The following is a 13,271-nucleotide window of genomic DNA, read 5'->3' as shown; positions in this document are numbered from 1 at the left end:
CCTTTAATTGCACTTATTTCCATTTCAATTGAGGGTGAGCTAGGGACATGTTGTAGTCCCCGCCAAGTCTATATGTAGAGGTATGTTTGGACACAAATGGATACTGATTTGAAGTTATTAATGGCTCGTATTTGATGATGTTCTCCCTTAGTCCTGCTTTCACTTTTTATTTCCTCTTATTGTTCTTTGTCATTACCTGTAGCTCCGGGTTCCTCATTCTATGTCACGTCTAGGCCCTAGGCTTGGGTCATGATAGATGTTATCTCCATTGTACTGACGGTGAGGCCTCTTACCGCTACCTCTGTAAGTCTTAATTCACGCATGTTCCATGGCCCTGACATAAATCACCACCCGGGGAAAAATAGATTCAACTACTGTCAAGTGCTCCGATGCTAAATAGAGGGGCTAGCTCAATCCACCAATAATCCATTGAATTAGCTCTCGATTAGTAGGAAACAAGGTGGGAGTCTGCCTGGCCTACTCAAGAAACCCAACCACATATTCAGGAATCAAAGAACCCTATTAAAGACCTACAGATCTAACTTTGGGTTGAGAACCACTCGATGCATCCAAAACCACACCAATTTGCGATGTATCCTTGAATAGACTCGAAGTCCCCAATAGAGAATCCTGAGGAGTCGTAGTGACCACTAACTCTATCGGAGCCTAGGCTGCCCCCAGATTCTCATGCTGCAACTAAATGTCGGCGGTGTCATGATCAGGCATCAAAGCCATGGGGATTTGAGTAGGCATCCTGTTTGTGTCCATCAAAAACTTCATGCTATCCATCTAAGAGAGAATAGGTTCAAAAAGCATTTTAGAGGTCATATGAAACAAAGGCACACGAAAAAGAGTCAAGAACAGATTTCCTAAGAATGCCCTCTAGCCTCCCGAAGATAAGATACGAATGTCTCTGCACCTATTCGCAGGACTCTACTAGGCATTAGCTCTCGTGCCAACAATACCGGCAAATCTAGAGCTCTGATACCAATCTGTCATGATCCAATTTTCCAAGTCATGATGACACCTACTATCAACCCACAAGTAGGCAAGCCTAACCCCATAGTCCATAACCATAGGAAATGGACCATCACAAGAGGAAGGAAAGAAATGAATAATAATAAGAACAGAAGAATGGGATCAATAAAATAAAATAACCTCCAACACCTGGTATTAGTCGATAGTCGACCTAAACCAATAAGGAAGTACAAGGCTTTTATAAGTATAATATTAACATAATTGTCTCCGAGTCCAAAATAAAGGTTAATGCAAGCTGAAATAGAGGGAGATAGGAAACTCTGAATGCCAACTGCTCACCCAAGTCTGCAAAATCCAAGAGTTGCTCCGTACAATATCCAAATCAGTAGTGAAAATCCGTATTATGATCTACAGGGTGCAGAAGTGTAGTATGAGTACCAACAAGTGGTACTCAGTAGGCATCGATTGACTGAGCTCCAAAGATAAAAAAAGTATAAAGAATATGTAAGCAAGGAGTATATATCACAAGTAACTAATAAGAATAATACGGAAGTCTGCAATAAAAAATATTTGATATAAGGAAGGGAGAAGATAGGAAACAATCAAGGAAACAAAGGACGTACCTAGTGACGCCAGCCAAGATCCTAAACACGACAACATGCTATGAAGGAGGACAACAAAGTGACAACCTACTAACCAGAGTAAACACAGATATCACATAGGCCCAAAGGAGCATATCAACTAAATCCCTGCACAAAAAAGTTAGATGAATAAGAATAAGGGAAGTAACTACCTTCAAACAAGGGACCACCCTTTATACCGCCTCAAGTTCACAAATAGTCAGGCAATACCTCCCGAGCCCCTGTATGCCCAGGAGCTTCATTCACAAATAGGTAAACCTGCACGACATCCCATACTACTGACACGTACAAACAACTATGTTGGTGATAGACAATGCATATATAAATGAGAGTTGTACAATAAAACTTGTAGTACCATCAGTGCCAAGTGCCTCATATCAACATATATACACCTACATCCAGTCCCAGCCAGGAAGTAGGACCCATGCGCCTCTCTGGAATTATCATGGGGGCTCGGGAACGCCCCTATATACTTGATTGGTCCCGATTTAGGTTTATATCAATATGTATATAAATTTGTATATATGATTATCTAGAATCCGCTTCATCGCGATGACCAAAGATGAATAGTCAAATCAATATAAAAGGGTCAGAAACTCTCTCCGACTGAACTAATATAAGAAAATCAATGCATCTTCGATGCCTCCAGACTACTGCAAATAGCGGTAATAAAGGTAGTATGAACCCTATGTAGAAAATTAGTATAAAATAGTTTGGGTTACAACCCAACTTTCTCAAATCAATGCTAAGAACCAATGTATGCGTCGGGATCGACTATATTTATGAGAAAACAAGGTTCCAATGCAATGCATGCCATCACCATCACTCAAACAACACGCACAATCATATACAATAATGACACCGTAATCATCTTACCCTCTAGAGAATAGAAATAGGACTAACACATACAACCGACCTCTAACTAAGGCTTAGGGCTTAAATATACTCCTCTAACTCGGCAAAAAGGCATAAAAGGGAGCTCAATTCTAACTGGGTAACAACGAAGATGATATCAAGAAACAGGTGCTCAGCTAGTCAATAAATACCTTCAGATCCAACTAAAGTACAACCCTGAGAGTACAAACACAGCTAGCCCCGACAAATGGCAAAAAGGAAAATATAGAGGATTCTAACTCTAAATCTAGAAATAGAGCCCAACAGTAATTGACAAGCCTAACTAGGTAAAAACCACTACACCAAGGCTCTAAAATAGGTTCTACAATAGTGAAGGACACTAATTCTCAGAAATTCCCACCAACAACAGCTACATCAACTAAGGGTCAACCCAAACTCAATTCTAAGTCACAATTCTTCCAACCACCATAAACATCGAACTAGCCACCTAAAATAGGCTAATCAAGGCCAAACTAAGGCATAATCAATAATTTTACCAACTAAATTAAAGGTCTCATAAAGGAAACCTAGCCTAAGGTTCATACCGGGACAAAGAAGTCGGAAACAAGGGTTCAGACTTAACCCTTCATATACAATCCAAACCACAAGCAATTTATACTAAACAATACCTCATGAAGCTCAATCAAAGGAATGAAGACAGTAGCCTACCTGGAATCCAAACACGCGCGCTCCATGTCCACTACTCGGTAGCTTTCCGCACAAAAATTGCCTCCAAATGCCTTCACACTATCAAAATATTGATCGTCTCATCAATACGAACGTTTTGACACTAAAATCGCATTTTCAGAGATGGATCCAAAATTGGGTCAAAAACGGGATTGAGTGACCCACGATGGGAATCTTGAAATCAACTCCGTAAAAAGGTTCTAAACGCATTATAGAGATTGTACCCCCACAATGGGTCACAAATTGATGCTCAAATTAGAAGAAATCAACCCAATAATAAATTCACCATTAAACTTTAAAGCTAAGTTAGGGCATCCCCTTTGCGAAGGAAATTACCTCAAACCATCGCCTCACATGCTTCCCCAAACATACCAACACTTACCCACGACTCCTATGAACCCAACGCACTTGGAATCGCCAAAAATGGAGCTCCCTAGCGCCCAAATTTGATAGAGGAAATTACGGGTCAGGGTTGGTTTTCATCTAGTCTTAAATTAAAAGACCAGAGAAAATAATGCATGAGGATCGCAACCTTGAACCTCGCGATCGCAAAGGTTAGGAAAACCAAAGAACCTCGATCGTAGCCAGGCTCATGCGATCGCGGAGGCTAAGGTACCTACGTCATCTTGAACGCGGCCATAAGCCTCACAATCGCGGAGGTCTAGGTTCTAAGCCTTCACGATCGTTGTCCTAGAAACGCGATAAGCAAAACCAGCAGCACCAGTTGGTGCACATTAATTGGTTTGCCCAACTTTGGAATATCTCGATGGGGTGCCTGAGATTCATTCGAAACCCCCGTGCGTGCAGACTATGCTACCCTACTAAATTCGACGTTCCAAACTCAACTATGCAGGTCAAATTCCAATCTGAGGACGTCTTGACAAAAAGTGGGTCCCAAACCTAAGCACCTTTTTTTGCTAATTCTACAAGGAGGCTTAGAAAGAGACTAGAAGCTTCGGGACCCACATGAAGGGTCATTCTAGACCAAACTCGATATTTCAGAACTAACTGCGCTGATGAAATTTCAATCTGAGCATATTTTCCAAGATTATTGAAAAAAGTCAAACCTACACTAAAGTTTAAAGACTAAAGTGCCTGAAGGCTCAAACTCGCACCGAAAGGCTCGAAACTCGAGCTGAATATGCTACTAGCCTAAATTGACTATTTTGGAGCTAATGGAATAATCAAAATTTCATTCTGAGGTCGTCTTCCTAGAATTTTTGACTAACGTTAATAATTCAAACTCCAAGGGCTCCAAAACAGGGAAACGGGCATAAAACCCAAAAACAAATGACCAGGGGACACAATAAATCGCTTGGGGTTGTTACATGAAAGCTCTAAATGCTGAAAATATTAGAAAAAGATAAAAAGGACCTCGAGGGTCATTACATTCAAGAACTGATTCAAAGGTTGGTCTAGACCAAACTTAGTGTTTCATTCCTAACTGCACTAACAAAAATTTCATCCGAGAGCGTTTACTCAAAATGTTGACCGAAGTCACACTTCCCCAAAGCTTAAAGTTAAAATGGTTAAACCACACAAACTCAAAATGATGACTCTAAAACTCAAACCAACCTTCTTTCTAGACCAAAATGGAGCTTTCGAAGCTGATGGGACCGTTGGAATTCCCATACAATGATTGAATCTCCAGATGTTGCCTAAAGTCAACTCTTTTCACTTTAAACCTTTAAAAAGGGAAAAACTTGCACCAACCTCATCCAACCAACTTTATTAGCATTCTACCCATCCCAGTTTCACATAAAAGCTATAAAAAAGCTATGAGAAGGGGTAAAATGATAAAAATAAACAAAAGCACGAAAATGACCTTGGAAGTGATTGCAACATCCACTACTAAAAGGACTTTCGTCCTCGAGAGTCAAGAAAGAAAAGATACCTGATGTCTTAAAAAGGGAGGATATTGAGTCTGTATGTTCCGCTCGGTCTCCCACGTAGCCTCTTCAATCGAATGATGCTTCCAGTGAAATTTCACTGATGGGATCTCCCTAAACCTCAGCTTCCTAACCTTTATATCTAAAATAGCCATATTATCTTCCTCTAAAGATAAGGGCTCATCAAGCTAAAATGAATCTTAATGAAGCACATGAGACTCATCTGAAACATATCGCCGCAGCATGGAAACATGGAATATAGGATGAACACCTAAAAGTACTGGGGGCAAGGCTAACTCATAAGCTACCTCTCATATCCGCCTTAGGATTTTAGAAGGGCCGATGAACCTGGGGTTAAGCTTACCCCTCCTCCCCAATCTCATCACACCATTTATGGAAGACACTCATAGAAATACCCGATCTCCAACCATGTACTCCAAAGGTCAAATTCTCCGATCAACATAGCTCTTCTACCTACTCTGGGAAGTAAGGGAGTCTCTCCTAGATCATATGAACTTTATCCATCGAATCACGTAGCAAATCAGTACCCCAAAGCCTAACCTCAAAAGCACCAAACCAATCTACTGGGGAACGATACCTCTTACCATACAATGCCTCAAAAAGATCTATCTCGATGCTCGAATGGTAGTTATTATTATATGCAAACTCTGCCAATGCCAAAGACTGATCCCACCCCCCCAAACTCAATAGCACAGGCCCGTAGCATGTCCTCCAAGACATGAATAGTCCTGTCTCCATCAGTCTGGGTGTGGAATGCTGTGCTAAGCCCAACTTGGGTGCCCAAATCTCTTTGAATAGATCTCCAAAAATGGAAAGTGAAATAAGTACCACTATCTAAAATGACAGATATCGAAACTCCATGCAATCAGACCATCTCTTTGATGTAAATCTAAGCCAACCTCTCTAAAGTATAGGTAGTCTGAATTGGTAAGAAGTGAGAAGACTTGGTCAATCGATCTAGATGACCCAAATAGAATCAACACCCTAGGAGGTACATAGTAAACCCACTACAAAAACTATCCGCTCCCACTCCCACTTTGATATAGGCAACCACTGGGTCAAACCACCCGGCCTCTGATGCTTTAATCTAACTTGCTGACAGTTCAAGCACCTAGCTACAAGAGCTAAAATGTCGTGCTTTATTCTACACTACTAGTAATGCTGTTGTAGGTCACGATACATCTTTGCCGCATCGGGATGAATGGAATATCTAGAATAATTGGCCTCCTCAAGAATTATCCTAACCAAATCTCCAACTTTAGGAACACAGCTACGACCCTCAATCCTCAAAATGCCCTCCGAATCTAAGGTCGCCTTCCTAGCCTCCCCATTGAGCGCCTTATCACGAATCACCGTCAGCTATAAGTCATCAAACTACTGTGCTTAATCTGCTCATCAAGAAGAACGTAGCCTCTACATAAGCAAGTAACCTATGTGGCTTAGAAATATCAAGATAAACCATCTGGTTAGCTAAGGAATGAATTTCCAAAGCTAAAGGCTGCTCCTCAACTGATAAAAATGCCAAACTCCCCATACTCACTGCCTTTCAACTCAAAGCATCTGTTATAACCTTTGCCTTGCTCGAATGATAGAGAATAGTGAAATCATAGTCCTTCATTTACTCCAACCACTTGCGCTGTCTCAGATTAAGGTCTTTCTGGCTGAAGATGTACTGAAGACTATGGTGGTTAGTATAGATCTCACAATGGACACCATACATGTAATGCATCCAAATCTCCAATATGAAGACTATTGCTGCCAACTCCAAATCATGTGTGGGATAGTTCCGCTCATGCACCTTCAGTTGTCTAGAAGCAAATGTAATAACTCTACCCTCTTATATCAAAATGCAACCCAAGCCAACACCTAAAGCATCACAATACATTGTAAATCCCTGGCCCTCAATAGGAAGAGTAAGAATCAGAGTTGAAGTCAACAAAGCCTTGAGTTTTAGTAAGCTCGCCTCACACTCGTAATACCAATGGAAAGGAACATTATTCTGAGTCAATTTGTCAAAGAAGTTGCAATAGGAGAGAACCCCTTCACAAATTATCCGTAATATCTTGCCAACTTGATGAAACTGCGAACCTAGATAAGAGAAGCGGGCCTAGCCAATCACGAACTGCTGCTATCTTCGCTGGATCTACCATAGTACCATCATTGGACACCACGTGCCCAAGAATGCCACTGACATAAGCCAAAACTCATACTTAGTAAATTTGGCATACAACTGCTGATCTCGCAAGGTCTAAAGTACTATCCTCAAATGCTGCTCTCTGCTCCCGGAGTAGACCAGGAAGCCAGCGATGAATATAATAACAAAGGATTCCAAGTAGGGTTTGAAACATGATTCATCAAGTCTATGAATGTTGCGGGGCATTTGTTAACCCAAAAGACATTACTAGAATTCATAGTGGTTGTATTGAGTCCTAAAAGTAGTCTTAGGGATATCTTCCTTCCTAATCCTCAACTAGTGATACCTCGATCTCAAGTCTATCTTAGAGAAAACTGCTGCACCCTGGAGCTGGTCAAATAAGTCATCCATACGCGACATTAGGTATATGTTCTTTATGGTCACCTTATTCAGCTGTTTATAATCAATACACATACGCAGGGTACCATTAGAGATCCTGGAGATGTACCTTAAGCTCCCTCAACTCAACTGGAGCCATCCAGTACAATGGAATAGAGATTAGTTATGTACCCGACTCAACATCAATGCCGAAATCAATGTCACATTCAGGAGGAAGACCAGGTAGATCGATGGGACAAACATCAGGGAACTCTCGAACCATTGGAACAGAATCAACATAAGGAGTGTCAGCACTAGTGTCACGTACATAAGCAAGATAGGCTAGACACCCATTTCCCACTAACCGCTGAGCCTTGAGGAAGGAGACCATACCAAACAACACATGACTAGCTGGACTTGCTCACAAAATAAGAGGAATATCGGGCATACAAAAGGTAACGATCTTGGAGAAGCAATCCAAAACCTCATGATAAGTAGACAACTAATTCATGCCTAGAATCAAGTCAAAGTCTACCATATCCAACACAATCAAGTCCGTCCTAAAAAATCACCTATGAGGGTAGCTACATGCATAGGAACAAGTAATAGCTCACACAAAATATCCCATCAAGTAGCATAATGAGCAGACATATATGAGTAAGTAGAATCCCAATCAAATAACGAATAGGCAAGTTGATGAGAGACGAAGATTGTACCTGTGATGACGATATCTGATGCCTCCGCCTATGGCCTACCCAAAAAAGCATAAATGTGGCAGCATCCACCTCTGCCACCTGTCGAGCCTGCCTAGGGACCACCCTTAGTACCTTGAGAATTACCTCTGCCACCCTGTGCACCCTCTTTGGGTGGCAGAATTGGGGCCTGGAGGCCTGAACCTATTGACCTAGTGGACCCTGCTGACTCTGGCATCTACGATGGATGATTGTTAGGCACTTCCAAAAAAAAGTGGCATATCACGCCACACCCATAGAATAGCCCTATAAAAGAACCTACCTGTGATGTTCCAACCAAACCTGAATGGACAACACAACCAGAATATCTAGAAGTCTAACCTCGAGAAGACTGACTGACGTTTGGCTTTTCAGACCACTAATACCAATTGATCCACCATCAATAAGCTGAAAGGCTGCCTAAACTGGCCTGCTAGGTGGATACTGCAGTGGATAACTTCTGCCAAAAGAACCCTTACCATGTGACTGGCGTCCATCAAAACTGCCCTGACAATGAGTTCTCTTTTCGTAACCTCCGTAGGCTCACGACGAATAACCTCAATTGTTTGGGCATGATCTACTATCTGCAAGAACAAATAGCCCGATGCAACCATCTGATTTGTAGCTAACCTCAAAGGAATTAATAACCCATTGACAAAACGACGCACCCGCTCTTCATCTGCCAGCATAATCATAGTAACATGCTTGGATAGCTCATGGAATCGAGACTCATACTCTATGAACGTCATCTATCCCTGGACCAACATCGTTAACTCATTGCTCAGCCTCTCCTTCAAACTGTGGGGGTACATACTTCTCTAAGAATGCCTCAGAGAACTGAGTCCATGTCATCAGTGGCAATCCCGTGGGTCTGCAACTAAGATAGGATCTCTACCACTACTTTAGTGGCCCATCCAGTTAGAAATTAGTGTAATCAACTCTGTGGGAATCCACCAACCCGAGATGGGGTTAAATCTGTAGGCACATGGGTAGATATCTTCCTTACCATCTAAGAAAGAGTGAAATAAATTGAATTTAGAGGTCAACCGAGCTAAGAAAGAGTAAATATATATAAGCAGCATGATGATATGAATAATAACATAAGTCATAGACTACAATTACGGATGTATCGGGGTATGGGGAGAACATACAAAGGCTAAATAAATCCAACAACAATAGGTAACCATAACAATTGCCTCAACTCACAGAATACTGGAAGAGCATGCATATATAACAAAGCAAAGATGTAACAATAATCTCCAAAAATATTATGCAGCTCCTGGAATAACTCTCGATCTTATCAAAAGTGAATATACTACTGTAGCCCAAGGTTAGTAAAATGACCACCCGAAATCATACCTCAAACTCATCAAAAACATGAAGTGTCATAACCAATGAGATTACCAGTATTTTCAAATCCTTAAATTTATTCACTTACCGAAAAGCCCAGTATGTTCATTTATTCATCCATTGAAATGATCTTAAACATCAGTGAAGCAACTTAGGCAAGTAGAATATCAATAATCATGTATCACTCAAAGCCGGGGGAAAATCTAGCCAAGGGCATCAATTCACTAATCTGAAACTCCGATGTACCAAAAGCAGAACCTCAGGCCCAATATTTCAATATCATAAGAAAGTAAGGCACAAGCATAAGCCGAAAATACTCCATAAAGGGAAATGTAATCAACCAAGTCAGGCGAGCAGCATCCTAATTTCAAATCACCTATAAGCAAGTTATAAGGATACTCAGAGATACAAACAAGATAAGAAAGCATTTAAGCTACAACTTCAACGGCTAAGATCCAAACTAAATACTTACGATGACCATCAACTCCTATTTTTCTAAGAAGGATATCAACACCTAAATTTATTAATATAAGCATACGTTACTACTCATAATATACAAATTCTAACTGATCCAACTCTAAAAGATAGAAACCATAGCCTACCTCAAGGACGAAACCGCACACAAACCGCTAAATCGGAGCTTTTTCTGTTTGGGCTTCCTCCAAATGATGCCACTCTATCAAATTATCAGAGAACACATCAAAACAAAGGCAACAATACCCATATTACCTTAAATAAAAAAGAAACCAAAATTGGGTCAAAATTCGACATTAGAACTCGCGTACAAAATCAAAAAACCAACTCTGTCTCAAGGTCCCAAATAGCTCAATAAACTTGGACCTTAAAAATGGGCACATTCCGAGCAATGAAAGGGCTCAAATCAACTCCACCAAAATCAAGCCCTAGAATGATCAAAAAACAAAGAATTCACTGCAATTACACTAGACTTACATGGTTTCTAAGATGAGAAAAAGTTTTGGAACGTCTCCGTGAGTCTCCAATACAAAGAAAAAAAATGATTAAAAATGGTCAAGAATTGCTCTCAAATTGTGTTTTGATTGATTTGGAAATGAAGAAGTAGAAGAAGCTAAAAACAGGTCTTAAGGACCACTGATGCTAGGAATTTTGGCCTTCGCGAATGCGGAGGTCAACCAACTTATTCTTCGCAAACATGGAGGCTAGCCCGCAAACGCAAAACTTTGCCTTTCTCTGCGAACGCGGTGGTCCTTCCGTGAATGCAGAGCACAGGTTTCCAAACATCTGTGAATACGGCTAAGGGCCCGCAATCATGGAGATGGAATTTCAGCTGCACCTGCAGCTGAACACTAGCAACTCACTAAGGGGGAAAAGTACCCTGATTGGGGCTCGAAACTCTTTCAGAACCCCTCCAATGCAAATGGACTATACTACCCAGCTGAAAACGACATTCTGGACTCAACAGAATTAACAAAATGGCCAATGGAGGTCTTCTTGTCGAAATTTTGACCGAAATCAACACTTTCAAAGAAGAACACATAAGACGTCAAAACGGCCAAAAGCTCATCTCGAGCACCTCGAGCACCAAACTAAAGGTCGTTCTAGACCAAACTCGACATTTTATAGCTAATCGCGTTAACAAAATTTTCATCTGAGCGCATTTACTCAAAATGTGGTCCGAGGTCAAACTTGGTCAAAAGTTAAAGTCAAAATGGAAAAACCACATAAACTCAAAATGAAGACTCAAAAACCTGAACCAACCTTCCTTCTAGACCAAAATGGACCTTATGGAACTGATGGGGCTGAAGAATTTTCATACGACGATCGAATATCCGGATGTTGACTAAAGTCAACTCATTTTTACTTTAAACCTCTAAAAAGGGAAAAACACGCACCAAACTCACCCAATCACCTCGAGGAGCATGCCACCCATCCTAGCATCACATAAGAGCTATAAAGAAGCTACGGGAAGAAGTAAAATGATAAAAAAAATTGCAAAAGCACAGAAATGAGTCATTACACTCCACACCACCCTTATCAAACTTAGAAGCATCTCTTATCATCTTGACAGTGATGAGAAGATGAGACACAACTCTTGCTACAACATAGGTTGTCTAGTTAAGAATCCTTTCCATTTTTACAATAATGCTGCCACTGAAATCACGAAAACTGACCATTTGCCACACTATACGTAGATGCATAAACGCATAATGAAGCTTACAAATAAGAGTGAGAATTAGGTAGCATCGAGGAAATCCATCGGCTATACAATTGATGTAGGAGCATATCCAGTTGATCATAAGCAAAATAGCCACATGAAAAGTACAAAATGGTAAATGCTCATGGTCATGTATACTCAACAAGCTATGAGTGTTAAAACTATTGATCTATTTGAAATCATGGACTGATCAACACAAATGAAAAGAACTGAAGCAAATTAAGTGGATGCCTGAAGGAGAGACACACAAGTGTTGAGAAAGAGGGGATAGCAATTTCGTAGCAATTTGGGAATGTCCAAATTGGCCAATTGGTAGAAAATGAAATACACAACAAAAAATATTTTTTAAAATTTTATTCCGCTTTATGTTATATCGTTTATACCCTTTTAACATTAGCAAGACTTGGTATTTGGCTCATGGCATAAATAAGGCTGCTATAAAATGCAACAGAAGGTGAACAGCACTAATTTGGAGTTGAGCACATATGAAGGGATAGATCTCCAAGACTTAAATTTACAAAAATCAACCACAACAAAAACAACCAAAGGAACTAAATCAGAATTATTGAAGTATACATACACCAAGAGAGGAATTCATAGTAACTATGTGAGAATCATGCATTCATCAGAAAAAGAGGTCACCACAAAACTTCGGAGAGGTGTAAAAAGCAAGAAAGCAAGAGCAATAAAAGAGTTTACCTCAATTTTGAAGAGACAAGACAAATTTTAACGTTAATCGGAGAAGAGATCTACAATCTCATCCAAAAAATGAAGAATCTAAACCCAGTAACTGCATCAAGCTGCATGGATAAATAAAAAAAATGAGCTTATTGGAACTTGCAAAGAACACAAAATCAAAGAAAAAATAGAGAGGCCGGAAAACACCAACGAGAAAATCTCTTAATCATCCGCAAAAATTTCAAACGGCAACGAGAATTTCATCGCTCAAAGTAAAGAAAGTTGGATGAAACAAAAGAATTGAAAAAGTTTGTAATTTCGAGATGAAGAGAAATGTACTTTCCTATTACGGGCATTAGCACTTTACACATTCACTTTTTAAAGCTACTGGGTATTAGGACTTTCCACGTTCATTTTTATTATTTATTAATTATTAATAGAATACTGTAAAAAAAATACACATTATTTATGTGTCTTTATGCCTTGAAAAAAGATTTGGTACATTTTTTGTATTTCGTTTTTTTAATGTATTTTTGTTTCTTTGTTTTGACATTTTTTATTGCATAAATAAAAATAAACTTGAACCAAATTTATTTTTTAAAAGAAATATTATATATATATATATATATATAATAATTTGCTTAATTATTTGTATTCAATTAATAAATGATAAGTATGCAAATTGTATGTTGATGT

At 39.8% G+C, this 13,271-nt stretch overlaps 1 long non-coding RNA gene and 1 pseudogene across 1 annotated transcript; both read right to left on the bottom strand.

Moving 5' to 3' along the window:
• Positions 1-1,218: 1,218 nt before the first annotated feature.
• On the bottom strand, positions 1,219-8,709 carry LOC129874316 (uncharacterized). Its single transcript, XR_008762872.1, has 3 exons — positions 8,339-8,709; positions 1,602-1,727; positions 1,219-1,447 (listed from the first exon to the last, which is right to left on the bottom strand). It is a non-coding gene; the product is annotated as an uncharacterized LOC129874316 (long non-coding RNA).
• A 1,218-nt stretch (positions 8,710-9,927) lies between these two features.
• Positions 9,928-12,236, bottom strand: LOC129872434 (uncharacterized; annotated as a pseudogene).
• Positions 12,237-13,271: the final 1,035 nt, after the last annotated feature.

This window comes from Solanum dulcamara, chromosome 11 (genome assembly GCF_947179165.1).
Source record: "Solanum dulcamara chromosome 11, daSolDulc1.2, whole genome shotgun sequence".
NCBI lineage: Eukaryota > Viridiplantae > Streptophyta > Magnoliopsida > Solanales > Solanaceae > Solanum > Solanum dulcamara.
The sequence above is the reverse complement of the archived record's forward strand: the minus strand, read 5'-3'. Positions and strand labels throughout refer to the sequence as shown.